This window comes from Lampris incognitus, chromosome 7 (genome assembly GCF_029633865.1).
Source record: "Lampris incognitus isolate fLamInc1 chromosome 7, fLamInc1.hap2, whole genome shotgun sequence".
Taxonomy (NCBI): Eukaryota; Metazoa; Chordata; class Actinopteri; order Lampriformes; family Lampridae; genus Lampris; species Lampris incognitus.
In genome coordinates, this window is record NC_079217.1 from 29,163,245 (window position 1) to 29,190,992 (window position 27,748).

The 27,748-nt window shown below is 46.5% G+C and overlaps 1 long non-coding RNA gene across 1 annotated transcript; it reads right to left on the bottom strand.

Moving 5' to 3' along the window:
* Positions 1–339: 339 nt before the first annotated feature.
* On the bottom strand, positions 340–3,950 carry LOC130115450 (uncharacterized). The gene is made up of 3 exons (XR_008810497.1): positions 3,938–3,950; positions 3,406–3,480; positions 340–493 (listed from the first exon to the last, which is right to left on the bottom strand). It is a non-coding gene; the product is annotated as an uncharacterized LOC130115450 (long non-coding RNA).
* Positions 3,951–27,748: the final 23,798 nt, after the last annotated feature.

The window sequence follows — 27,748 nt, forward strand, 5'->3', positions numbered from 1 at the left end:
AATCACTTACATGATGAATCAATTACCAAAATTATGATCGATTAATTTTCTGTTGATTTGGCTAATCAGTTTATCAACAAATTGTTGTAGCACTACTTCCCTAGGTAAAACCCAACAAAGACTGTATCATTATCTTCTGTTGCAAAGATATCATTTCGACCTGGACCGCAAACATTGACCCACACCTCATCATTTTGAGAAAGCTGGACCACACTGCTGATGCTGGCTACTTGGCTACATTTATCTGGTAGACTAGTGTGATACATTGAGACTACCTTCTCATTATTCTTCAATATGACACACTGAGCCTTTCCATACACAGACATGTGCACAGCAAAGTGATAGAAGCCAGCCAGAGGACAGGTGAAGATGCCAGTACAAGGACTGTAAGCAGTTCCCTCATTGACCAGGATGTTGGTTAACTTCAGGACACCAGAGTGACATGGGTAGCTGTCATCGATGTTCAGCTTGGCAGTGAAGGCAATGACTCTGTCTAGTGGGAAAAATTATGATGATCATTAGACTTTGAGATTACCTGGTTGTGACAGCAAACCAGGCAGTATGTCTGTCAGCTGCAACAAACACCCATAAATCTATGTTAATGTTAAAGATCAATCCATTTAGCTTTGATATTGGGCTATACAAATAAAACTGACTTGACTTGACTTTATTGTCCTATCAGAGATGATTATTATTTTTTTGAATGAAAAAATAAAAAGGTAATAACATAAAGCACAAAGCAGTTGATATTTCATATTAAAACACAGGGCGTAAAATGTAAGAATAGGTTGCAATTGTGTTAATGTTGTACTGTTGATCAATAGTGTAAAACGTAAAAATAATTTGATACTTAGCTATAACACCATGACAAAGTCAACTTGTTCTTGGGCAACTTTTACTTCACCATATTTTCTAAATATAATGTCTACTTTTACTCCAACAGAATTTACTTTAACAATTTACCACTGTGTGTGTGTGTGTGTGTGTGTGTGTGTGTGTGTGTGTGTGTGTGTGTGTGTGTGTGTGTGTGTGTGTGTGTGTGTATTCATGTTCAGTGATATTTGTGATATCGTGATTCTGACCATAAGAGTGAACACAATTTGGCCTGTTTTCAATTCCTCAAGGGTGTTAGGGTTAGGATTAGAATTAGGTTAAAGGTTAAGGTCAGCTATGTATTGCTGATTTTGAGCCCCGGGGTAGTCCAACCTTGGTGGGTCATCCCAGGTCTTCCTCTGGGTGGAGTTTGCATGTTCTCCCCGTGTCTGCGTGGGTTTCCTCCGGGGGCTCCGGTTTCCTCCCACAGTCCAAAGACATGTGAGTCAGGTGAATTGGCGGTACTAAATTGTCCCTAGGAATGAATGGGTGTGTGTGTGGGCCCTGTGATGGCCTGGCGGCCTGTCCAGGGCCTGTCCCGGCCTGCCGCCCAATGACAGCTGGAATAGGCTCCAGCATCCCCGCGACCCTGAGAGCAGGATAAGCGGTTAAGACGATGGATGGATGTATCGCTGACAGTTAAAGTCTCTATATGCTTCAAACAAACTAGTTGTTGTGGTTTCACCGCTCTGAGCTGCCTCGCCAGCACGTGCAAGCCACTCCTCCAGCTCTGACGTGCCGAGAACATCCGAGCGCTCGGTTCACGCTCAGAGGAGACGAGTGCTGCGCTGCATCAGGTGTTTGCCATCATCAATCAGGCACATCTGATCATCCTGATCATCCTGCTCTGACCCTAGTTTCTGGCCCCACCCCAGCTCCAGCTCCCAGTCCCTCCGGTCAGCCGTATCATGATCCCCGTGTTGAGCCTAACCTCCCCTGTCCTAAAGCCTTTGGTGTGGAGTTTGAACAGTGCAGAGGTTTCCTCGGTCAGTGTGAGCTCCTGTTCAAACACCAGCCAGCCAGGTATAGGACGGGGGAGGCTAAGGTAGCCCTGGTGATATCCCTGTTATCTGGCAGAGCCCTCAGATGGGCTATGGCGGCGGTTGGCCATCACAAACCGTTCTCCACCGACTATGATGCCTTCCGCTGCGAATTCCTTTTAGTGTTCAATCATCCAGCTGACGGGGAAGACACAGCTAGCCGCCTCCATTCGATCCAACAGGGAGCTAGGTCAGTGGCAGACTACACCCTGGAGGTTAGTATACTGGCGGCTAACAGTGGGTGGGGTGACACAGCACTTAAGAGTGCATACAGGAGGGGGCTTAGCGATTCCATCAAGGATCTCATTGTTAGAGACCGGCCCTCTTCCTTTAGCGAGCTCATCAACCTCGCTCTCCAGATGGACGAACGGTTTTGGGAGCGGCGTCTGGAGCGCGCTCAACGCACTGGAGCCTCCCATAGACCTACCCTCACCCGCACTACCAGCGGGCCCCCTGTTCCAGTGTCCCACAGCCACTCTCCGCCCTCTCAATACTCCATGCAACCCCTGGCATCATCTGTATCTAGGTCGGAGAAGGAGCCTATGCAGTTGGGTCGGTCACAGCTTCCACTGGAGGAGCGGGAGCAGAGGATGCGTGACCGACTCTGCCTCTACTGTGGGAAGTCGGGCCACTACATCCGAGCCTGCCCGACTCGCCCAAAAGCCCAGGCTCACTGGTGGGGGCGGTGGGGGGGGGGTCCTAGTGAGCTTGACCACCCTGCCCCAGTCCAAAGAAGAGCACAACCGATTTTTTCTTGCCACTCTCACCTGGGGTAAGGAATCATTTTCAATCAGCACACTGTTAGATTCGGGGGCAGACGAGGGCTTGATCTCACTGGCCTGGTAAGCTGGCATTCCACTCGTCCCCCTTGACACTCCCCTCACAGCCCAAGCCTTAGACGGTCGTTCACTCAGTAGGATTACGCACAGCACAGCTTCTCTCATGCTCACTCTTTCAGATAATCACGTAGAGACTGCGCAGTTTTTGGTCTTGCACGCCCCTACAGTGCCCCTAGTTTTAGGTAGACTTTGGTTGGAGAGACACGATCCCCACATCTCATGGTCCACTGGGCAGATATTGGGTTGGAGCGTTGCGTGTCATGCCAACTGCCTTCACTCCACTCTCTCTCCGTCCAGTGGCCCCAGTCCCGTGCTCTCTCCCCCGGATCTCACTGGTGTACCCTCTGTTTATCACGATTTAGCTCCCATGTCTAGCAAAGACAGTGCACTTTCACTTCCCCCTCACCGTCCCTATGATTGCGCCATAGACCTCCTTCCTGGGGCCGCCCTTCCCTTCCCACCGGTTGGTTGTATAACCTGTTGGTCCCGGAGAAAGAGACTATGCGCAGTTACATCACGGAGTCCCTGGCCTCAGGAATCATAAGGCCCTCGTCGTCCCCGGTTGTGCTGATAAAATACTAACAAAAACCTTTTGTCTATGGAGGTATTATGAGATATCATATATAGTGATGATGTAAAGGTTCGTTGTTTACCAGATGTAGAAATGCTGTCTCCATGCCTGGATCCAGACGCCATGACTTAAACTTCTAATGATATCAGATACACTTCTGTTGAAAAGATAATCAAATGAACATATAAATAGTTTCACAGTTGAACAGACAATTTAGGTAACACTTTAATTAAGGTGATCTTTATAAATTAAGAGTTGTTTTTTTTGCCTGATGTGATGCCCAGATAGGCATTCAATTTTACTTGCAAATAGGTTTGCTTTTTAATAGTACACAATAAGTGTCAAATGATGAGTTTTGCCACATAAGACAACTGAATGCTAGAAAGCTCGAAAACTATTTGAAAGTCAAATAAGTGTATTGCTGTGTGACCAAAAATGTTCTGGTCACTATTCAAACTTCTCTTGTGTGGTAGAGGCAACCCATTTTGAAAAGCCAAGCTAAAATTAGAGTTCATTTGCAGAGTTTTTTTTTTAAAATTAAGATCGGAATCCATATATTTATCGCTTTAGATCACTAAAACCAAACTGAGATATTTTAGCAAAGAGTTCCTTACCTGCTGTTGCTTCTGGGAAAAGTGGAGTCTGTATTTTACACTGCGTGGCAGTCAAGCAGACACCCAGCAGAAGTGGTTTTTCTGGTTTGCATAGCTTTTGCATAAAAAGGAGAAAAGGACTTGTACCGATTGGCTAGATAGAGGGACTGAGCTGCAAAGGATGTGCATCAAGTTAGGGCGATCAAGGATAGAGATGAAAATGTGCTGACAAGCGAGGAGAGTGTGCTAAGAAGGTGGAAGGAGTACTTTGAGGGGCTGATGAATGAAGAAAATGAGAGAGAGAGAAGGTTGGATGATGTAGGGATAGTGAATCAGGAAGTTCAGTGGGTTAACAAGGGGGAAGTTAGGGCAGCTATGAAGAGGATGAAGAGTGGAAAGGCAGTTGGTCCTGATGACATACCTGTGCAAGCATGGAGATGTTTAGGAGAGATGGCAGTGGAGTTTTTAACTAGATTGTTTAACACAATCTTGGAAAGTGAGAGGATGCCTGAGGAGTGGAGAAGAAGCATACTGGTACCGATTTTCAAGAACAAGGGCGATGTGCAGAACTGTAACAACTACAGAGGTATAAAGTTGATCAGCCACAGCATGAAGATTTGGGAAAGAGTAATAGAAGCTAGGTTAAGAGGAGAGGTGATGATCAGCGAGCAGCAGTATGGTTTCATGCCACGAAAGAGTACCACAGATGCGATGTTTGCTTTGAGAATGTTGATTGAGAAGTATAGAGAAGGCCAGAAAGAGTTGCATTGTGTCTTTGTAGATTTAGAGAAAGCATACGACAGGGTGCCGAGAGAGGAGGTGTGGTATTGTATGAGGAGGTCAGGAGTTGCAGAGAAGTATGTAGGAGTGGTGCAGGATATGTATGAGGGAAGTGTGACAATGGTGAGGTGTGTGGTTGGAATTACAGATGGGTTCAAGGTGGAGGTGGGAATACATCAAGGATCAGCTCTGAGCCCTTTCTTGTTTGCAATGGTGATGGACAGGTTGACGGACAAGATCAGGCAGGAGTCTCCATGGACGATGATGTTCGCGGATGACATTGTGATCTGTAGCGAGAGTAGGGTGCAGGTTGAGGAGAGCCTGGAGAGGTGGAGGTATGCACTGGAGAGAAGAGGAATGAAAGTCAGTAGGAGCAAGATGGAATACCTATGTGTGAATGAGAGGGAGGACAGTGGAATGGTCAGGATGCAAGAAATGGAGGTGACAAAGGCATTTGAGTTTAAATACTTGGGGTCAACTGTCCAAATTAATGGGGAGTGCAGAAGAGAGGTGAAGAAGAGAGTGCAGGCAGGGTGGAGTGGGTGGAGAAGAGTGTCAGGAGTGATTTGCGACAGAAGGGTACCAGCAAGAGTTAAAGGGAAGGTTTACAAGATGGTTGTGAGACCAGCTATGTTATATGGTTTGGAGACAGTGGCACTGACGAAAAGACAGGAGGTGGAGCTGGAGGTGGCAGAGTTGAAGATGCTAAGATTTTCACTGGGAGTAACGAAGAAGGACAGGATTAGGAGCGATTATATTAGAGGGACCGCTCAGGTTGGACAGTTTGGAGACAAAGCAAGAGAGGCAAGATTGAGATAGCTTGGACATGTGTGGAGGAGAGATGCTGGGTATATTGGGAGAAGGATACTGAATATGCAGCTGCCAGGGAAGAGGAAAAGAGGAAGGCCAAAGAGGAGGTTTATGGATGTGGTGAGGGAGGACATGCAGGTGGCTGGTGTGACAGAGGAAGACGCAGAAGACAGGAAGAAATGGAAATGGATGATCCGCTGTGGCGACCCCTAACGGGAGCAGCCGAAATTAGTAGTAGTAGTAGTAGTATAGCTTTTGCATAAAACTGTGATTCTTTTGGTGTTACGCCCCTAAAAAAGGAGTCACGAAAGTGACAAGACAGGTGTTTCTACCCAATTTTCTCTCGGGGATTAATAAAGTATTCTGATTCTGATTTCCTCAAAGAGTATTTCACTGGAATGAGTTCTTCACAAATATATAACAATTTACAAAATAACATATCTACAGGTAAGTAGAGAAGTCGACAGTGCACACCATATTTAAGCCACAATAATCACAATATTTACGTGAGATAATTTTCACTTTTTCTCATATTACTTCCAAGCCAAAAAGAGTTGAAGCTCAGTAAACTCTCATAGAATTCACCAAAAGTTACTAAACTCTATCAAACATGTTACACGAATAACAGTGCAAAATATATTACATGTGCACATGTGAATCCACAGTATTAGCACAAAATGGCGTCTGCCCTGAGCAAAACAACAGGTTGCTTTGTTACAGAGCGGGGGCATGTTCTCTCTCTCTCTCTCTCTCACACACACACACACACACACACACACACACACACACACACACAGACACTTAACTACTCTCGACAAAATTCTCCAGGGAGATTTAGTTTTTTGTGTTTTTTTCACACATGCATGACTCAAGTGAATGATGCAGGCAGATCAGAATAAGAACCAGAATGTGAAACAATCTTTTTTTTGTTGCTTTTTTTGTTGTTGGAAGTGTTCATAAATGAAAAGCAGTTATTATTTGGAATGCAAGGTTATGAAAACACCGAAAAACTCTGTGCAGAAAGGTCAACCTTGCTTGGCTATAAAGTTGTATAACTCACTGATTGATATAATGGAGTCAAGTGCCTACGGCCTATAGAATATTTAAGTTTAAGATTTAGATTTGAGATTTAAGTTTCCTTTATTAATCCCCTTGGGGAAATTCATCCATCCATCCATCCATTATCCAAACCACTTATCCTGCTCTCAGGGTTGCGGGGATGCTGGAGCCTATCCCAGCAGTCATTGGGCAGCAGGCAGGAAGACACCCTGGACAGGCTGCCAGGCCATCACAGGGCCTGGGGAAATTCAGTTACTGCAAATTAACCCATCCTAGCAGTGATCTGTGTAGCTAGGAGCAGTGGGCTGCCACCTTCATGCAGTGCCTGGGGACAAACTCCAGTTTTTTTCCCATTGCATTGGTCAGGGGCACAGACAGGAGTATCAACCCTAATATGCATGTTTCTTTTGATGGTGGGAGAAACCAGAGCACCTGGACAAAACCCATCGCAGACATGGGGAGAACATGCAAACTCCACACAGAGGATGACCCCCCCCCATGACCCCGAGGTTAGACAACCCCAGGGTTTGAAACCAGGACCTTCTTGCTGTGAGGCGACAGTGCTAACCACTGGGACACTATGCCGCCCCAGTGTAAATCTTTGTTCAAGATTTATAATTCTCTAGCATTCCCTTTTCAAAATATTCTCTCTTAAATAGTTGCCTTGAGAATATTCCCTTAGTTATGGTGGTAGTTTAAAACACAATAGGGTAGATTTTAAGTCCTTCTAAAATATTTTGGACAGATCGGTTTTCTTCTTACTAAAAAGAGACAGTTAATTTCAAGAAAAATCTGTCTTTGAGACACAGCTGACAAATAGAGTGTTTTCCTTCGGATGTTCATTCAAAAGAATTCAAATGACCGGCTGAAACCAAAAAGGCAAGCAAGCAAGCATGCAAAAAAGTTTATTTATATAGCACATTTTGTACACAGGGGAATTCAGTGTGCTTTACACAAATAAAAAAAGAAAAGGATGAGCATTGGGGTAGGGTGCAATGTAGGCTGGGCGGCAAACTAAAGGGGAACGGGACGTGCCAACTTTTGGCATCGAAGATTAGTCCTCGGGACATAGAATGTCATCTCTCTGGCAGGGAAGGAGCCTGAGCTGGTGCGAGAGGTCTATTTGGGCTCCCGTCCAGACATAGCATGGGCTCTGGTACCAAATTCCTGGAGAGGGGCTGGTCTCATTACTTTTCCGGAGTTGGCCAAGGTGAAAGGCGCCGGGCGGGTGTGAGGATACTCACAAGTCCCCGGTGGAGCGGCGCCATGTTGGAGACCTCCCCGGGGAATGAGAGAGTAACCTCTGTATGACTGTGAGTCACTGGGGGGGAAGGCTCTGACTGTTGTGTGTGCTTATGCACTGAATATTAGTTTGGAGTATCTGGTATTCTTGGAGTTTCGTGTATCCTGAGGGAGGCTGGGGACATGGAGTCTGAGTGGGCCATGTTCAAAGCCTCTATTGCAGATGTGTCAGGCAGGAGCTGTGGTCATAAGGTCATTGCTGCCTGTCGAGGTGGCAACCTAAGAACCTGCTGGTGGACACCGGCAGTGAGGGAAGCCATCAAGCTGAAGAAGGAGGCCTTTTGGGCTTGGTTGGCCCAGGGGTCTCCTGAAGCACCAGGCAGATACCAGGAGGCCAGAAGGGCTGCAGCTTTGGCGGTCATGGAAGGACAAATTTGGGTGTTGGAGGAGTTCTGCGAGGCTATGGAGAAGGACTTTCAGTTGGCCTCAAGGAAGTTCTGGCAAACTATCCGGCGACTCAGGAAAGGGAAGCAGGGCTTGACTCAGGCTGTTTCAGCTGGGGAGGGGAACTGTTGACCCAGACTGGGGATGTGGTCAAGCGGTGGAAAGAACACTTTGTGGAGCTCCTGAACCTGGCTAACACATCCTCAGTGGAGGAGGCAGAGTCTGAAGACTCGGGGAAAGCCCCACCCATATCCCTGGCAGAGGTCTCTGAGGTAGTTAAGAAGCTCCTCGGTGGCAAGGCACCGGATGTGGATGAGATTCACCTTTAGATGCTGAAGGCCCTGGATATTGTTGTGCTGTCTTGGCTGACACGCCTGTTCAGTGTCACATGGAGGTCGGGGACAGTACCTGTGGAGTGGCAGTCTGGGGTCGTGGTTAAAAAGGGGGACCGGAGGGTGTGCTCCAATTATTGGGGCATCACATTGCTCAGCCTCCTTGGGAAAGTCTGCTCTAGGGTGCTGGAAAGGAGACTCCGACCGATTGTCGAACTTCGGCTCCAGGAGGAACAATGCAGAATCCGTCCTGGCCATGGAACAATGGACCAACTCTTTACCCTTGCGGAAGTGCTGAGGGGGGCATGGGAGTTTGACCAGCCAGTCTATATGTGTTTTGTGGACTTAGAGAAGGCTTATGACCATGTACCGCGGGGCACTCTGTGGGGGGTACTGCAGGAGTATGGGGTACCGGGACAGTTGCTACAAGCCATACAGTCCTTGTATAACCAAAGTGAGAGCTGTGCACGCATTCTTGGCACGAAGTCAAACATGTTTTCGCTGGGTGTTAGACTCTGCCAAGGTTGTACCTTGTCTCCGATTCTGTTTGTGGTATTCATGGACAGGATCTCAAGGCGTGGCCAAGGTGAGGAGTGTGTCCATTTTGGGAACCTCAGAATTGCGTCTCTGCTTTTTGCAGATGATGTGGTTTTGTTGGCTTCATTACATTACATTACATTACATAACAGTCATTTAGCTGACGCTTTTATCCAAAGTGACTTACAATAAGTGCATTTAACGTAGGAAATCAGGAGAACTACTAGTCATCAGAGGTCATAAGTGCATCTAAACAAGCATCTAAGAGCAAAACCAGTGCCAAAGTAAAAGTGCAAGAAAGAGATTTTTTTTTAAATGAGTGAATGCAATAAGTGCTAAGAACAAGTAACAGGGTAGTAGTTCTTAAAGAGGTGAGTTTTCAACCTGGCCCGAAAGATGGGCAGTGACTCCGCTGTCCTGCATCAGTGGGGAGTTCATTCCACCACTGTGGGGCCAGGACAGAAAAGAGCCGTGACCGGGTCGATCAGCAGCAAGGGCCTCTGAGCGACGGAGCAACCAGGCGTCTCGAGGCAGCAGAGCGAAGTGGTCGGGCGGGGGTGTAGGGCTTGACCATGGCCTGGAGATAGAAAGGAGATGTTCCTTTCACTGCCCTGTAGGCTAGCACCACAGTCTTAAACTGGATGCGAGTAGCTACTGGGAGCCAGTGTAGGGACATGAGAAGGGGAGTTGTGTGGGAGAACTTAGGGCGGTTAAACACCAGACGAGCTGCAGCCTTCTGTACAAGCTCCAGAGGTCTGATGGCCGACGCCGGGGCACCAGCAAGGAGGGAGTTGCCATAGTCCAGCCAGGAGATGACCAGAGCCTGGATGAGCACCTGTGCCATCTCGTCGGTGAGGAATGGGCGAATCCTCCTGATATTATAGAGGAGAAATCTGCAAATCGGCGTCATCAGAACTCAACCTCCAGCGCGTACTGGAGTGGTTTGCAGCTGAGTGTGAAATGGCTGGGACGAGAGTCAACACCTCCAAGTCCGAGACCATGGTTCCCTACCTGAAAATGGTGGATTTCTCCCTTTGGGCTGGGGATGAGTTGTTGCCTCAAGTGAAGGAGTCCAAGTATCTCGGGGTCTTGTTCACGAGTGAGGGTAGGATGGAGCGGGAGATTGACCGGCGGATTGGTGCAGCTTCAGAAGTAATGCGGACGTTGTACCGGACCGTTGTTGTGAAGAGGGAGCTGAGCTGGAAAGAAAAACTCTCAAAATCTTCGTTCCAACCCTCACCTATGGTCATGAGCTTTGGGTAGTGACCGAAAGGGTGAGATCACAGATACAAGCGGCTGAAATGAGTTTCCTCCGTAGGGTGTCTGGACTCAGCCTTAGAGATAGGGTAAGGAGCTTGGACATCCGGAGGAAGCTCGGAAGACCCGCTGCTCCTTCGCATCGAACGGAGCCAGTTGAAGTGGTTCGGGTATTTGATTAGGATGCCTCCGGTAGACCAGAACTCGCTGGAGGGACTACATGTCCATTCTGGCCTGGGAACGTCTTGGGATCCCCCAGGAGGAGCTGGAGGGCGTTGCTGGGGAGAGGGACGTCTGGAGTGGCCTACTTAGCTTACTGCCACGGCAACTCGACCCCGGAGAAGTGGATGAATATGAATGAATGAATGAATGAAAACAGAAAAGAAACAACCATATAAAATATAATTAAAAAAAGTAAATAGAAATAGGAAAAATCATATAAAAATATAATTAAAAGAATACAAAGTACATAAACTACTTTGAAATAGCAATTAAAAATGGTAATATAATTAAAAGATAGGCCCACTATAAAAGAAAATACAAAGTACAAACCCCCCCCCCCCAAAAAAACCCAAAATAGAACAAAAACATAGTCACTTCCCCGCCGGGAGTGATTAGGGAGCTCCTTCCAGAATTAAAGTGCAGCAGGAATAAGGAGCAAGTTTTAATGCTTAATCATAGGCACAAGAAAAAAGAAACGTTTTTAACTTAGATTTAAAAATTGATATATTTGGGGCACATCTAAGATCTTCTGGTAGTTTGTTCCAGTTGCATGCAGCATACCAGCTAAATGCTGCGTCACCATGTTTGGTTTGGACTCCGGGCTGAACTAACTGACCTGAGTCCATGGATCTTAGAGCCCTACCCAGTTTATACTCTTCAAGTATGTCAGTTATGTATTCTGGACCTACACCATTCAGTGATTTGTAGATAAGTAGCAGCGCTCTAAAATCGATTCTGTAAATAACTGGGAGCCAGTATAAAGATTTCAGGACTGGAGTAATGTGCCCTGTTCTCTTGGTCCTGGTTAGAACTCTAGCAGCATTCTGAATAAGCTGCAGCTGTTTAGTGGTCTTTTTGGGAAAACCAGTTTAGAGACTGTGACAATAATCAATTCTACTGGAAAGAAAAGCATGGATGAGCTTCTCTTGGTCATTTTGGGATACCAAACCCTTGATTCTAGCTATATTTTTAAGATAATAGAAGGCTGTTTTAGTGATTGCTTTGATATGGCTGGTGAACCTGAGATCTTAGTTTATCAAAACGCCAAGATTTCGGACTTGGTCTTTGGTTTTTAGAGCTCAAGACTTGAGTTGATCATTTGTAATAGTTCTCTTTTTTGCTAAACACAATGATCTCTTTTTTTTCATTATTTAATAGAAGAAAGTTTTGGCTGATCCAATTATTTATCGGCTCCAAACAGTGACACAGTCAGTCTCTTGTGCTGAGATCATCGGGTGAGAGAGCCAGATATATCTGATCATTTGCGTAACTATGGTAATCCATGTTGTTTCTCTGAAGAATTTGGCCTAAAGGCAGCATGTACAGATTAAACAGGGGAGGTCAGAGAACTGATCCCTGGGGGATTCCGCATGTCATAGCCGCTCTATCGGATTCATAATTGCCAGTGGTGACAAAATAACGCCGGTCTTGTAAATAAGACCTGAACCAATTAAGAACTGCTCCGGAAAGCCCTATCCAATGTTTCAGCCTATCCAACAGTATTCTGTGATCTACAGTGTCAAATGCCGCAATGAGATCAAATAAAACCAAAACGGATATTTTATCTGAGTCAGTATTCAGCCGTATATCATTTAACACTTTTATAAGAGCTGTTTCAGTACTGTGGTTAGGTTGGAAACCTGATTGATATCTGCCAAAATGACCATTTTGTTACGGCTCGCCCACCCCGTGCCGTGGCCCGCCCACCCCGCGCCGGCAGCCAATCAGCTCATCAGGGCCGGGCTTAGCCGTCAGGGCTGGGCTTAAGTTTGCTGGTCTCCCAGCACCCGTTGTAAATTCGTGCCGTAACTTCCTCGCAGTAGTGGTTACTCTTCCCTTCCGGTGCTTTTCTCTCTGAGTTTACCTCAGCCCTTGGTTTATGGTTTTCTTTGCAAAGTTTCCCCGTGGAAGTATCCTGCCGTGTTCCCAGTTTGGTTACCCGTGAGTTTTTTTCCTTGGACTTCCCGTTTTCTTGTCGCTCATTGCCCTCCTGTGTTTGACCGTTGTACGAGCAAGTAATAAAAGTATGCCAGTTTCGGCTAACCCCATCTCTGTTAGTCCATGGGCCAGAGCCCAAAATTTCCTATTTCGGTACACTCAAGGTGGCAAAACTTACTTATAATTTTTGAAAGGATCCATGTCTGTAGATGATATTTTGGTATGATAACCATTCCTGAGTGGCAGCTGTATCACAGTTATCAGCTCATGAAGTTAACCACCCCCTAAACTAAATTGCATTTTAGACGCTGGTGCATATCCTGGTTTAGCCTCATGGTCAGGACATTTTTCAATGTTCTATAGTATTGTCTTTGGTATCATTTTAAAGGGGACCTTCTTAGCTTTCATTCAAGCCCTGTTGTGGATATTTCTCACAAATATAGAGGTCACTTGAGCTCTTCAACCCGTCAATAACACACATCTTTCTGCAATGTTCGCCTAAACTATATACTTTCTTTTAGCCCTGTGGCATCTAGGAATATCAGGGACACAAAACACAAAAACTGGAATACTCACAGGACTGTAAAGATTCAGGAAATGTATAATATACCCATACTATTTCATTGTGTGAGGTGATTGTGAACCTTAAATTAGAAGGGCATTATTACTAAGAAACTAACTAGACCAAAGCCAGTTAGTCCATGGGTCAGACCAGATATCGATATCACCCAAGGTGACACAACTTCACTGGTGCCATTTTATTTGGTACACTAACAGAAGTAAAATAATACATGATAACCTTTCCAAATGAGCAGCTATTTCATTTTTCTTTCAGGAAACCTGTTTCTGTGCCTCTCACGATTGTGTATTTGCCCAGATTTTTACAAATATAGCATTTCAACACCCCTGGTACTGATTAGCCTAGCTTAAACTCTGGGACAGTTCTTATTTGGCCAACAACCAAGTATAACCAGTACTGTGTACTTCCATTCATTGTGCTAAGCTAGGCTAACGTGCAGCCAGATAGCTTTCTACTAAACACATATAGAGGAAGCTGGTATCTATCTTCTTGTCTCACTCTGGAGAAGATTGTAAGCTAATTTCCCATAATGTTAGCATGTTCTTTTAATGTATATGTTAATATGATTAGTTAAAGTGGCTACGAGGAACTTTCATCTTGTGTTGATTTTAGCGGCCTCATGTGGACAAAATACAGCTGTTGCATAGCAACTAGGTAATGTATCTATTTGTGGCTATGTAAGATAAATAATGGTAATATGACGCTGGTGAAGCAAAGTAAACTTTGTTTTAGTAGTGTTCATACACCTAAGTTACATGTATTTGTTTGTATGTGGCAGGTGAAAACTGACTGAATATGGCCACTGGTGAACAAGCAAGTTTTTACCCAATACCAAAGCGCCCACGGGTGGAGTGCATTATCCACTGTTCTGATGATACAGATAAGCTGGTTTCACTACAAAGTGTCGACTCATGGAGAACTCTGCTCAGGGCAGCTCAGATACGAAATCATGCACCAGTTTTGAAACTGGCAAAAGACATTCCTGAGGGACAGATTCCAGCAATCTACTACCACAGAAAGTGTCGCAGTATCTTCACTATGAAGCAAATTCTTGATGGCCTCCTTGCAAAAGAAAAGAAAAGTTGTGTCTCTGCTGAAGAGAAACAATCTAAGAGAGTAGCTCGACATGCTCCAAGTACATCTAGGACTTATGATGCAGAGTGCATATTTTGTCAGAAAAACAGCAAATATTCCAAGAGACAGAATACGAGAGAAGTACTGGTGCAGTGTCGAGAACTGCGAGCTGATGCAAAGATCAGGAGTGCAGCCACAAAGAAAAGGGACAGCAGAATCCTTGCCATTGTGAGTAGAGACCTTGTAGCAGCTGAAGGGCACTACCACAGGTCATGCTATAGACTTTACACCAAAGAAGAGGTTTCCAAAGGAGAGGTTGCCAGCAATGAAGATGATGATGCTGCAGCCCAGTATGAAGCTGCTGTGAATAAGGCATACAATGAGCTGTTCCTCTTCATCAGGATGGAGCTTTTTGGCAATCCTCAAGTGATGACAATGACTGATCTCTCTTCTAGACTGGTAGCTTCAATGAACTCCCAAGGCATTGCCCAAGTCAAGGAATCAACCAAGAAGCACATAAGGCGAAACCTGGAGAGTGAGTTTGCTGGAGCCTTGCAGATATTCCCTGATGAGAAAGGAAAATTCCTCCTCTATCCCGATAACTTGTCCATGAGGGAACTTGCCAAAGAAAATCAGTCTCTCAAAAGGGAGCTGCAGACCCTGAAAAGTGTCAGTGCACAAGATGTTATAGCCAAAGCAGCCATCAAATTGAGAGCAGACATTAAAAGTCAAGATGTTCCTCAAACCTGGCCGCCTGAAGTCAAACCAGAAGCAGAATGTCCTACCATTCCAGAGTCGCTCATTATCTTCCTGTACTCTCTACTCACAGGCTCAAATGATCCTGATCATGCATCCCAGAGAGTGCAGTGCCTTCTGCAGTCATTTGGCCATGACATAGTATATGCAGTGACATGTGGAAATACCAAGCCTTCCAAGCACATTGTTCTGCCATTCAGTGTCAAATCGTTGACAGGACATGTAGAGTTGATAAACATCCTCAACCGACTTGGTCACAGTGTGTCCTATTCACAGATGGAAGAGATCAACACTGCCCTGTGTCTCCAGAAACTCTCATCATCAGGGAGTGGCATTGCCCTTCCAGCTAACATCCATCCTGGCATATTCACAACTTTAGCCTGGGACAATATCGACCGTCTTGAAGAAACTGTCAGTGGTGAGGGAACATCTCACAGAGTCAATGGGATTGCTGTGCAAGCAAAGCCAGTCAACCCACTTCCTGTCCAACCCATGCCCACTGTTCCCAAAACAAAGAAGAGAAGCATTGATGGACCCCCACCAATGTTACCAACTTACAATGCTGGACAACGGGTAGGGCCACCACAAAGCAAAAAGTCAGATGCCGATACTGCAGCCAATACTAAGCTTGCCAGAGAGAAAAACCTTCTTTGGGTCCTAGCACGCATGTCACAACAAGAAGAACAGTCAGTCAGCAGCTGGACAGGCTTCAACATCCTGACTCGAGGAGAGATGACGGTCATCCCCGACAATATAGGCTATCTGCCTACCATCAATGCTCCAGCGACACAAATGTCTACTGTCAACGAGGTGCTTAACCAGTCACTGAGCATCATGCAGTGCTTAGGCCTGAGGAAGATTGTCTGTGTCTTTGACCAAGCCCTGTTTGCGAAGGCTGTCGAGATCACATGGAAACACCATGACAAGTTCCATGATATCATCGTTAGGCTTGGGGTATTCCACACCATCTGCACACTGCTGGCAATAATAGGAAAGCGTTTCCAAGATGCTGGACTCAAAGACCTCTGCATTGAGTCTGGCATGATTGCAGAAGGCTCAATTGCTGGTGTTATGGATTGCCGCAAGTACAACAGGGCAGTGCGACTACACAAGCTCCTGTATGAGGCTCTCATGCGACTGACCTTGAATGGTTTCCTGTCCTGGTTGGAAGAAACTCACAGGAATGACATGGTTCACCTGAATGAGACACTGAAGACCATTGACAGCCTTGGGAAAGAAGTCTCACAACATGGTTTGAAGGAGGTCCTCGAGAACAGCTCTTGTACACGCATCATGGATCTATTTGAAGTCTACCGTGAGTTCCTTAGAGGTGGAAACGGCAGCCTCTCGAACTTCTGGATGTCCTATTTGGACAATGGTTTAAATCTTGTTGGGGCTCATCCGAGCATCCAGAGAGGGAGACTGGATGCTACACTTGGCTAGCATTCGAGCAATGATCCCATGGTGCTTTGCTTATGACAGGATGAATTATGCACGCTACCTCCCCTACTATTACGCCCAGATGTCTGAGCTGCCCATCACACACCCAGATGTGTACACAGAATTCATGGAAGGAGGCTTCTCAGTCCAACTGGGCTCCACCAATCCCTTTGGCCGAATCCCTGTTGACCAAGCTATAGAAGAAACGGTGAACAAAGACACCCAAACAGCTGGAGGGACAAAGGGATTCAGCTTGAAGCCAGGAGCTGTGACCAAATATTATCTCACAGCTGAGTATAGAAGCATGTACCTCAGACAGCTGAGAGACCTGACAGGTCAAGGCAGGTGCAAATGGTCTCATCCAGATCTACAGAGTCCAAGGATCAAGAGAGATGAAGCAGATGTCCAGTCTCTCATGGACCTTATGGAGAATAACTGGCTCAATCCTATGTCCCCTGATGAGATTGATTTGGTTAGCCTCTCCAGTGGCAACATGGCTCCACCTGATGTGACCATAGATCTCTTGAGAGCTCTTGAGAAAGGAGAAGAGGCCTACCAAGCATTCCAGCAAACAAGGTTAGATGCAGACCCACCACCTGTGAAATTCCACGACAAGATGACCAAGCAAAGTCTGAAAACATTCTCCAATGTCAGCACAAAACAAGCTCATGGAAAGAAAGCACAGGATGTAGTTCTGAAGGCAGATAGAAACCTTTTCAGTCACATGATCCTGGTGGCTGAAAGCAGGAAGGTGAATCTGAAGGATGTCCTTGCCTACCCATTGGGCCCACTACCATGGGCACTGGCAAATGCTGATGGGTCCTTACGAAAAACAAACAAGGCTGCACTTGCCAGAGAGCTTGAAAAGAATGTATCTCCTGCAGAAGACATCCCAATCCCATCTACTTCCATCATTGATGGGATGAGCGTGGTCCAAAAAATGAATGGCAACAACAAAACCTTTGCACAGGTGGCAGAGTCAGCCTTGACCCAGGTCCTCCATGAGGGAGCACGGAGTGGGAGGATTGATGTTGTTTTTGATGTCTATCACCAGACTTCGATCAAAGATGCTGAACGACTGAACCGGGGTGGAGACATCACTCTCCAGTATAAGAATCTTGCAGGGGGACACCACGTCCAGCAGTGGAGAAAATTTCTGTGCAGTTCCTCCAACAAGACCAGTCTCATCAAGTTTCTGGTGGAAGAGTGGAAACTCCCACGATACAGAGTTATGCTGCATGGCAAGGTGTTGTACATGACCTGTGAGGAAACATGCTACAAGTTGACAGAAGATGGGTGTGAGGAAGCAGCAGAACTGCACTCCACACATGAAGAAGCTGACACCCGTCTGCTCCTGCATGCATTGCATGCAGCAAATGCGGGCTCAAAGTCAGTTATCATCACAGCTGAGGACACTGATGTCATGGTGCTTTGTCTTGGCTTCCAGAAGGACATCACCTGTCCCATCTACCAGAAGTGTGGGACTCAGAACCGCACACGGTTTGTCGACATCACCAAACTGGCAAGTTCACTTGGAGACAGCATCTGTGACAGCCTAATTGGCTTACATGCCTTCACAGGCTGCGACACTGTCAGTGCATTCGCTGGTCGAGGGAAGCTGAATGCCCTGAAGATAGTGAGAAAGCACACTTCCTGCCAAGAGACTTTTAGTCAACTGGGACAGACATGGAATGTGAGTGATGAGCTGTTCCAGAAAATTGAGCAGTTCACCTGTCGGATGTATGTTGCTAATAGCAGCACTGCTGAGGTGAACAAACTGCGTTACCAGCTCTTCTGTACCAAAAGGGGAGAGGTTGAGTCCAGCCAGCTGCCACCATGTAGAGACTGTCTCTTTATGCATGTTCAACGAGCCAACTATCAGGCAGCAATATGGAAGTGCTGTCTGCAGGCTAACCCTGTGGTGCCAAGCCCTACTGAGTATGGATGGACAGACGATGAAGGCAAGCTGGCCATTTACTGGATGCGCTCCCCACCTGCACCAGATGTGGTCTTGGAAATGCTAACATGCAAGTGTGTGCATTCATGCAAAATGCCAAGCTGCATGTGCCTGTCAAATGGACTTCCATGCACAGACATGTGCAGGTTACAGACCTGCAGTAACCAAAAACAGCAGGATGGTCCAGAACTGGACTTTGAACTTGGGGAGTCAGATGATGAGAGAAACGAGCAGTTTGATGAATGACAGTGTGATGATTCTGATGGTATTACTGTGGTAGTAGTCTATTGATGCACAGGATGTTGATTCTGGACTTGGTTACCCAGAGCTTGATAACAATAATGTAACCATATTCACATATACCCATTACCCTACCCATTACCATTACATATACCCACTAATGATATGGGATTACATGTATCATTGACTAAGTATATGTAAATGTCAATGTTGTTTAAAATATTAAAATAGTTCATTACCTCACTATGGTATTCATTTTTATCATGTATTTTGATTGTGTATTTAAACAAATGTATAGAGACCAGTTTGTGACCTAACTGGCTTTGGTCTAGTTCTCATTTAAGGCTCACAATCACCTCACACAATGAAATAGTATGGGTATATTATACATTTTCTGAATCTTTACAGTCCTGTGAGTATTCCAGTTTTTGTGTTTTGTGTCCCTGATATTCCTAGATGCCACAGGGCTAAAAGAAAGTATATAGTTTAGGCGAACATTGCAGAAAGATGTGTGTTATTGACGGGTTGAAGAGCTCAAGTGACCTCTATATTTGTGAGAAATATCCACAACAGGGCTTGAATGAAAGCTAAGAAGGTCCCCTTTAAAATGATACCAAAGACAATATTATAGAACATTGAAAAATGTCCTGACCATGAGGCTAAACCAGGATATGCACCAGCGTCTAAAATGCAATTTAGTTTAGCGGGTGGTTAACTTCATGAGCTGATAACTGTGATACAGCTGCCACTCGGGAATGGTTATCATACCAAAATATCATCTACAGACATGGATCCTTTCAAAAATTATAAGTAAGTTTTGCCACCTTGAGTGTACCGAAATATCGTCTGGCCCATGGACTATGTCTGGTGTCGTGCGCTTGGGGTCTTCCACAAACCCTAACACATTTGAATTAAAAAAATTGCTGAGTTGATTAGAAACAACTTTCTCGATGATCTTAGCTATAAATGGAAGATTTGAAACTGTTCTATAGTTATGTAGCCCGGGTGAGAAAAGGCTGGGTTTAGTACAGTTGTTAAATGCATGTAGTTTTACTGTGTTATTAGGGATTTGCTAATGTCTGAGGTTTGTTGTGACTTCTCTTATGTACACTATTGTAGTGTTACTATTCGTGGGTTACTAACTTAATCACTAATATATATAAGTACACGGAGACGAGGATGCGGCACAAGTCTGATCTTTACTGACGGAGACATCACACACTACTAGGCTCGACCAGTGTATTACAGAACTCAGTAGTGGTGACAGTCCAACACAATCGAGCACCGAGTGCTCGATCCAATACACCACATCCCTCTTTTCCAACTGAGATGTGACCTACTCATCAGTTGCCTCAACAGTAGACCCTTTACCGAACCATTAACACTATGGCATCAACACTGAACAAGTCTTTTCTACTTGCATACTTCAATGATTAATAAAGCATGTTTTTTTTAAATGACAGATGACTCTCATTAAACAACATAAACCATTTCCTTTTCACATTCTGGTGGTTAGCATGTAAACATTTTGAACATTCAGCAATTTTGCAACATTTCAGGTTAAACACACCTTGTACTCTTTGTTTCACCTTCTTTTTTCTTTTCTTAATAAACACTTGAATGATCACACAAAAGAACCCTGAGGTTAGTCATTGTATCTGGCAGGGCGCCTAACTGCTCTGCCGCACTTTGTGTAGCATGTGGGTGTACTGCCTGTAGTCACCGGAGGAGGGTCGTGTGCTGGCAGGTCATGTGGTGGTGAGTCGACTGGCACAGGCGCTTGTGAGGGTGAGGGTTGTACCTCTGAGTCAAAATGTTCATCACTGTCCGTGTCTCTGAATAGGATCGGATGTATCTTCCTCAGATGTCGCCTGTTACTTCTCTGCATCCTCCCAGCCGGTGTCTGCACAGTGTAGGACCATGGTTCATCTCGCTGTCGGATGACAACGGCAGGCTCCCAGCCGCGCCGCGTTTGCATGTGTACGGTGTCTCCTGGGGTCAACACTGGCAGGGGCTTTGCACGCTGGTCGTAACGTTGTTTTTGGCGGCACTGCAGGTTCCGGATCTTGCTGTGAATGTGCTGTGGGACTGATTGTGTCAGCACAGCACTGGAGCACGGAATTGTGCTTCGTAGAACTCTCCCCATCAACATTTGTGCAGGTGATACGTCCAGTCCCGTCACCGGTGTGTTCCTCAGTGACAGCAGCACCAGATGTGGGTCAGTGCCGGTCTGCATTGCCTTCTTCAGCGCATGTTTCACTGTCTTTGTCTTGTAATTGCCGCTTTTTTCAGTGCTTGATTTACACACCTTGGAAAAATGATTGTTCTTACCACATTTGTGGCACATTGCACCATAAGCGGGGCATTGACGGGGCTCATGTTTATTTCCACACTTGTGGCAGAGAGTTGTTGCTACATGCCTCTTGCTGCTCGTTTTGTTCTTGTTCCAGCTGCCCGTGCGCGTTTGCCCTGTTGCTTTCTTCAATGCCTCCACTGAGGCGTCTTGGACAACATGCGACGTCTGCATCGCTTGTATTTGTGACTTAGCGAGCTCGGCTGATCTACATATCTCTATGGCCCTGCGCAAAGTAAGCTCATTATCACGTAACAGTCTTTCTTTCAAACGGGCATCATTTATGCTGAACACTAATTTGTCCCTTATCATGTCATCTTCATGTCTGCCAAACTCACAGTCTTTGCTCTTCTGGCGCAGCTCTGTGATGAATCTGTCCACCGATATTCCTGCTGACATCGTGTGCGACCAGAATTGATGGCGTTCGAACACGACGTTCTTCCGAGGGCTGCAGTAGTCCTTGAAGGCTTTCAGAACGTCCTCCATCGATTCGTCGTCTCCTTCTGGGATGACGGTGAGTGTGTTATACACTTCCAGCGCCTCCTCGCCGATGGTGTGAAGCAGAATGGCTATTTTAACCGTCTCTTCCTTATCCAACGCACCTAAAGCGGTCATGTACTGCTGGAAACGCTGTTCCCATCTTCTCCAGTTTTCCGCGACATTCCCGGTAAGTATCAGCGGTGGTGGCGGCTTGAACTGTTCCATATTTGTGCGCAGGCTAGCACGTGTTAGCTAGCTGCCTCAGCTACCAGCGAACTCGTTGAAGTACCGCCCTCGAATTATACCGTAACTCCGTCTTCTGACACCATGTTGTGACTTCTCTTATGTACACTATTGTAGTGTTACTATTCGTGGGTTACTAACTTAATCACTAATATATATAAGTACACGGAGACGAGGATGCGGCACAAGTCTGATCTTTACTGACGGAGACATCACACACTACTAGGCTCGACCAGTGTATTACAGAACTCAGTAGTGGTGACAGTCCAACACAATCGAGCACCGAGTGCTCGATCCAATACACCACAAGGTTCGCATCCCGTCTGCCCTAAAAAAGAAAAAAAGAAAAAAACTAAGCAAGTTTGATTGGAATGTACATGGGCGCACACACGGCATAGCGAGTGTACAACCTATTTATTCTGTATGACATATGAGTGTTTATTGGTTAATTTCAAATGTCAATAAAGGCAAATCTTTATTGTGATTGGATGGGGGGCGGGAGTAGAGAAAACTTTAGGGAAGAAGTTGTTCTAGAGCAGGGGTCTCCAACCTTTTTTCATCTGAGAGCTACTTTTATAAAATGAAAATGGCCGAGAGCTACTCGTGTTTTGTAACATTTATTCTCATAGCTTATTTCAACCCAAACAAACTGAATAAGCTTGTTTTGCCTGAACGTTCACAAAATGTTGGTTTCCACAACTCACATTTTGTATTAAAACGTTGTGGCAGGATGAGGAAAAATACAGGAGACGAAGGCAAGTTTGAACTTTTTTCTTCAGCTCCAAAACCAAACTGAAACAGGAACAACCTTGCACCACGCCCCAACGTAAACCACGCCCCCAGCTCAGCCCTGCTGGGTGAGAGGCATAGCCCCTAGTGTCCGCCACAACGTCACAAAAAGTATTTAATTCACCTGCATGTGCGTTTTGTATTTCTGCATGCATTTCTTTCTAGTCTGTCTCACACTATCAAATTAAAATATGAATGCTGTCAAAACAAAATGCAATTACATATACACAGATATTATTACTTACTCACTTGTCATTTTGTTATATCTGTCACTGTATCACTTTACAAGAGTATCCACATGTACAGTTGTATGTGTGATGTGTATTCAGTCTTTTGTAGTTAGTGAGATGACTGGCACTGCATGGAGTCAACAAGAGAGGGGTATGCTGGAGTGTATCCACTCAGGTTCACTCTTATGGAGTCATTTAAATGTTCATCTGTCAGTCTTGTTCTGAACTTTGATTTCATGACATTCATGTCAGAAAAGGCCGACTCACAGAGGTATGTAGACCCAAACAAAGCAGACATTTTCAGAGCTGCTTGGTGAAGATTCTTATAGTTATCTGGCTCTACTAAGCTCCAGAAATGCTGAGAATGCTGTTGAGCCTTTAACTGCACATTATTGTGAAGGTTCATTACCTCCATTTCCATTTCTACAGGATCAACACAGTAAAGTTCAGCAATCTGTCCTGAAATCTTACTTATGTCCACATCCATGAAAGGGTTGGCCATAAATGTCACACAGGGCTCAAGTTTTTCAAAGTCACTGAATCTGTCTGCAAACTCCTGTCCAAGCCTTGACAAGAGGTCACAATACTTGGAAACCTTTAAAACGCTGGCTGCACCTGTGTGACTTTCCAACATCTTTGAGACACAGGGGAAGTGCTGAAACCTTTTGTTTTTCAATTGCTGAATGTACAATGACAGTTTTGCACTGAACGCATTGACAGCACTGATCATCAGATATGTTTTTATCTTTGCCTTGTAACTGTAGGTTCAGGTCATTTATTTTCTCAGTTACATCTGTCAGGAAAGCAAGATCAAGTAGCCACTCTGCATCAGATAATAGAGTGGTATCCTCCTCCCTCGTTTCCATAAATGCCTTGATTTCGCCCAGCAAGGAAAGAAAGCGCTGTAGTATCTTACCCCGGCTTAGCCACCTGACTTCAGTGTGGAGGAGGAGATCCCCATACTCCGCAGAGCATTCCTCCAGCAACAGCTTGAAGCTCCGGTGTTGCTTAGCCTTTGCTCGAATGGAGTTGATGATCTTAACAACAGGCGCCATCACACGGTCAAATTCCATAACTTTTGCGCATATAGCCTGTTGGCGAATGATGCAGTGATAGTTCAGAAACTTTGGAAAGTCCAGGTCCGCTTTGCAGTGCGCAATAAATCCTGAGTGACGACCTGTCATAGCAGGGGCTCCATCAGTTGTTACAGACACCAGCTTTTCAATAGGGATCTTTTGTTCTACAAAGTAGTCCTTCACTGCATGGTAAATATCAACTCCCTTGGTTGTGGTTTTCAGTGGAAGTAAGGTCAAAAACTCTTCTTTGGTGGAAAAGTCATCAAACACCATCCAAATGAAAACAGCTAGCTGGGCTGCATCGCTGGAGTCGACAGACTCATCATACTGAATTGAAAACCATTTGCACCTGTTCATGTCCGAGTCCAGCTGTTTTACCGCATCCACAGACAGCGCAGACACTCTCCTTGCCACAGTATTAGCACCAAGTTGTACATCGGCAATAGCAGACAACATTTCTGTCTTACTTTTATGGTCCCTGAATAACGTGTCAGCCAGCGCAGTCATAGCCTCCTTTACAATCCCGCCATTGGTGAAGGCGGGATTGTTGCTGCTCTGGCCTTCTTCATTGGCCTTGTGAACAGAGACTGTTGTCTTTGAAGCGTCGTTATCAGCTCCTTTATCTTCTCTTTTCGTACACTGCTACCTGCAGCAAAGTCCCGTGAAAACTTGCTGTGGACTTTGGTGAAATGGCGCTCCACGTTACATCTTTTACCGACTGACACGCTGGTGTAGCGGTCTAAGCGTCGGCTTTGTGTCGATGCAGTTGCCCACTGCCTCGCGCCTTGGTCTCGTCAGATCCGACTATGGCCAGACTCGATGAAGCAGCAATAATTGGCAGCGCTGTCTTGGGGAGGGGGCGGAGTCGGCTTGTGTTCGTCATATGACTGCGTCTCTGTGTGTGTCGGAAAAAGCAGTGGTTCGGCCTGGAGTCGCCTTGTCACGGAAGTGGCGAGGCGTCTCCTTCGAGACTGCCAGCTGGAGAGATGTACGAGGTGCAGTACGAGGGTGGGTGTTTGAACTAAAATAGGGAGCGATTGGCCACTAAATTGGGAGAAAAGGGGAAAATCAGAAATAAATTGAAAAAAAAAGTTTTCAAATTTATGAAAGATTCATTAACCCTTTGGCGAGCTACTTGAAAAGGGGCCGCGAGCTACCGGTAGCTCGCGAGCGACGTGTTGGAGACCCCTGTTCTAGAGAGTTCGTGTGTGAAGGTCTCAAGTCAAGTGGCATTCCACTGCTTTCAATCTCCTCATGTCACGTATCAGGAAAGAACCCAAAAGCAGACGGGACAACCAGGTAAGGGAAGAATCAAGTCTTTATTGAAGTAACCGATCTCAGGGGTAGAGCAGGAGTCGGCTCAGTGGCAGGTAGGCAGGCAAGCAGGCAGAAGTCCATGAAAGGCGACGTTCCAGTGAAGACTGGACCACAGTGGAGGCTTCTTAAGGGTGATGACCGCTTTGATGTCGAGGGAGAGCGGCTGACTGCTTTGATGGCCAGCTGGTGTCAGGGGTGAACGCTTTGATGTCAAGGGCGAGAGGCTGATTGCTTTGAAGTCAAGGGAGAGAGGCTTTGACAGGGGGGGTCAGCAGGTGTCAAGGGCGAACGCTTTGATGTCAAGGGTGAGAGGCTGTGACAGTACCCCCTCTCCGAGGGGCGCCACCGGGCGACCTACCAGACCCGTCAGGGTGCGTCCTGTGGAAGTCCCGGATGAGGTTTGCGTCCAGGACCAGGTGACGAGGGACCCAACACCTCTCCTCCGGGCCATATCCCTCCCAGTCCACGAGATACTGCAGACCGCGACCGCGGCGCCAAGAGTCCAGGAGACGACGAACGGTGTAAGCCGGATGATCGTTGATCATACGAGGAGGTGGGGGCGGGGGGCCGGAGGAACTAGAGGGCTGGTAGAGACAGGGTTGAGGCAGGACACATGGAAGGAAGGGGGAAATCGGAGAGTGCGGGGCAGCTTCAGACGGACCACCGAGGGGTTAATGACTTTGACAATGGGAAAGGGACCAATATACCTGGGGGACAGTTTCTTAGCGTCCGATTTCAAGGGTAGATCCTTGGTAGAGAGCTATACCTGGTCACCGGGGGAGTAGTCCGGAGCAGGGGTGCGATGACGATCTGCCAAGCGCTGGTAACGGCCGGAGGTCCTGAGCAGTGCGGCACGGGCTCGCCGCCAGGTCCGACAGCACCGACGGACATGGGCCTGGACAGACGGAACCGAAATGTCTACCTCTTGCGAAGGAAAAAGGGGATGCTGATAGCCGTAAAGGCATTGAAAAGGGGACAACCCAGTAGCAGACGATGGCAGGGTGTTATGGGCATATTCTACCCAAGGAAGTTGTGAGGACCAAGAGGATGGGTTGGCAGACACCAGACAGCGGAGAACCGTCTCCAATGCCTGGTTGGCCCTCTCGGCCTGGCCGTTGGTCTGAGGATGGAACCCCGATGACAGGCTGACGATGGCACCAATGGCAGAGCAGTAAGCCTTCCAGACAGCAGAAGTGAACTGGGGGCCACGGTCAGACACAATATCACGGGGGAGACCGTGGACCTGGAAAACCTCCCTGACCAGCAGATCCGCAGTCTCTCGGGCCGAAGGCAGTCTAGACGAGGGCACAGGGGTGTGTCTTGCCATCCTCACCAGAACGCTGAGAAAGGACCGCCCCCACCCCAATCTCAGAGGCGTCCACTTCTACAACGAACTGCTTGGTTGGGTCTGGCTGGATGAGGATAGGAGCTGTGGTGAAGCGATGCTTGAGGGCTTGGAAAGCTGCCTCTGCTACAGGGGTCCACAGGAACGGTCTGGAGGTGGAGGTAAGAGCGGTTAGTGGGGCCGCAACGCGGCTGTAGTTGTGGATGAACTGTCTGTAGAAGTTGGCAAACCCGAGGAACCTCTGAAGCTGCTTACGGCTGGTCGGGCTTGGCCACTCAAGAACCGCTCTGACCGTGGCGGGGTCCATTCTCACCTGCCCATCGGCCAAGATGTAGCCCAGGAAGGTGACTGAAGGGGCTACTTGGGGGTATATTAATTGTACCGCAAAAGGTACGTGCACTGGTTTTAAAGCACAAGGTGAATTACTCTGTTATGGTACAGCCAATACATTCCTAGGGGTCCATTTAAGGCAGTCTATCTGCTATAGTACTGCTTACAGTCAAAGTAATTAGGCCCAATCTATTTAAAAGCTGTAGATAGTTAGCTTTATTGGAGGTATACTCACAGCTAGTGTCATATTGTCCACTCAATAGATATGGATATATTCTGAGTATTATTATTAGTGCAGTATCTAGCAGTATACTAATTACATTTTACCCTATTAGACAGATGTCCACTAAATAAATATGTGTTGTTCATCCATCGCAGCGACGAGGACCATCTAGTCATCCTGTAGGGGCCGATTCTGTGGGTGCGAAGATGGCTGGTTAGTCCAATCTGCGCTCTGAATGTTCTTTGGCAGCGTAGGCATGGGATAGTGGGAGTAGCTGGAGGGTTGCTGGCATGGTCTTTCCTGGTCTGCCTGCGGCTCTCTGCTGCAGCAATCTTGGCAGTCTCATATGTGTTTGCACCATTTCTGACAGCTGCACGCCACTCTCCCCTGTTCAAAGCTTTCTGTTCCCATGTATTGTAGTTGATGGTGAAGGCCTTTAATGAAACCTTCAAGGTGTCTTTGAAACACTTGTTTTGACCACCATGGGAGTGTTTGCCTTGCTTGAGTTCACCATATAACAGTTTCTTTGGGAGCTGGTGGTCTGGCATGTGAACTACGTGGCCCACCCAACGAAGCTTTGATTGCATGAGGATGGTGTGTATACTCGGCAGTCTTGAGCGAGTGAGGACCTCTGTGTCAGGGATCTTGTCATCCCACTTTATGCCAAGAAGTTTTCTGAGGCATGTGGTGTGAAAGTGGTTTAGTGTTTTTGTATGGTGTTTGTAAACTGTCCATGTTTCGCAGCCGTAAAGCAGTGTGGTGAGAACTATGGCCTGAT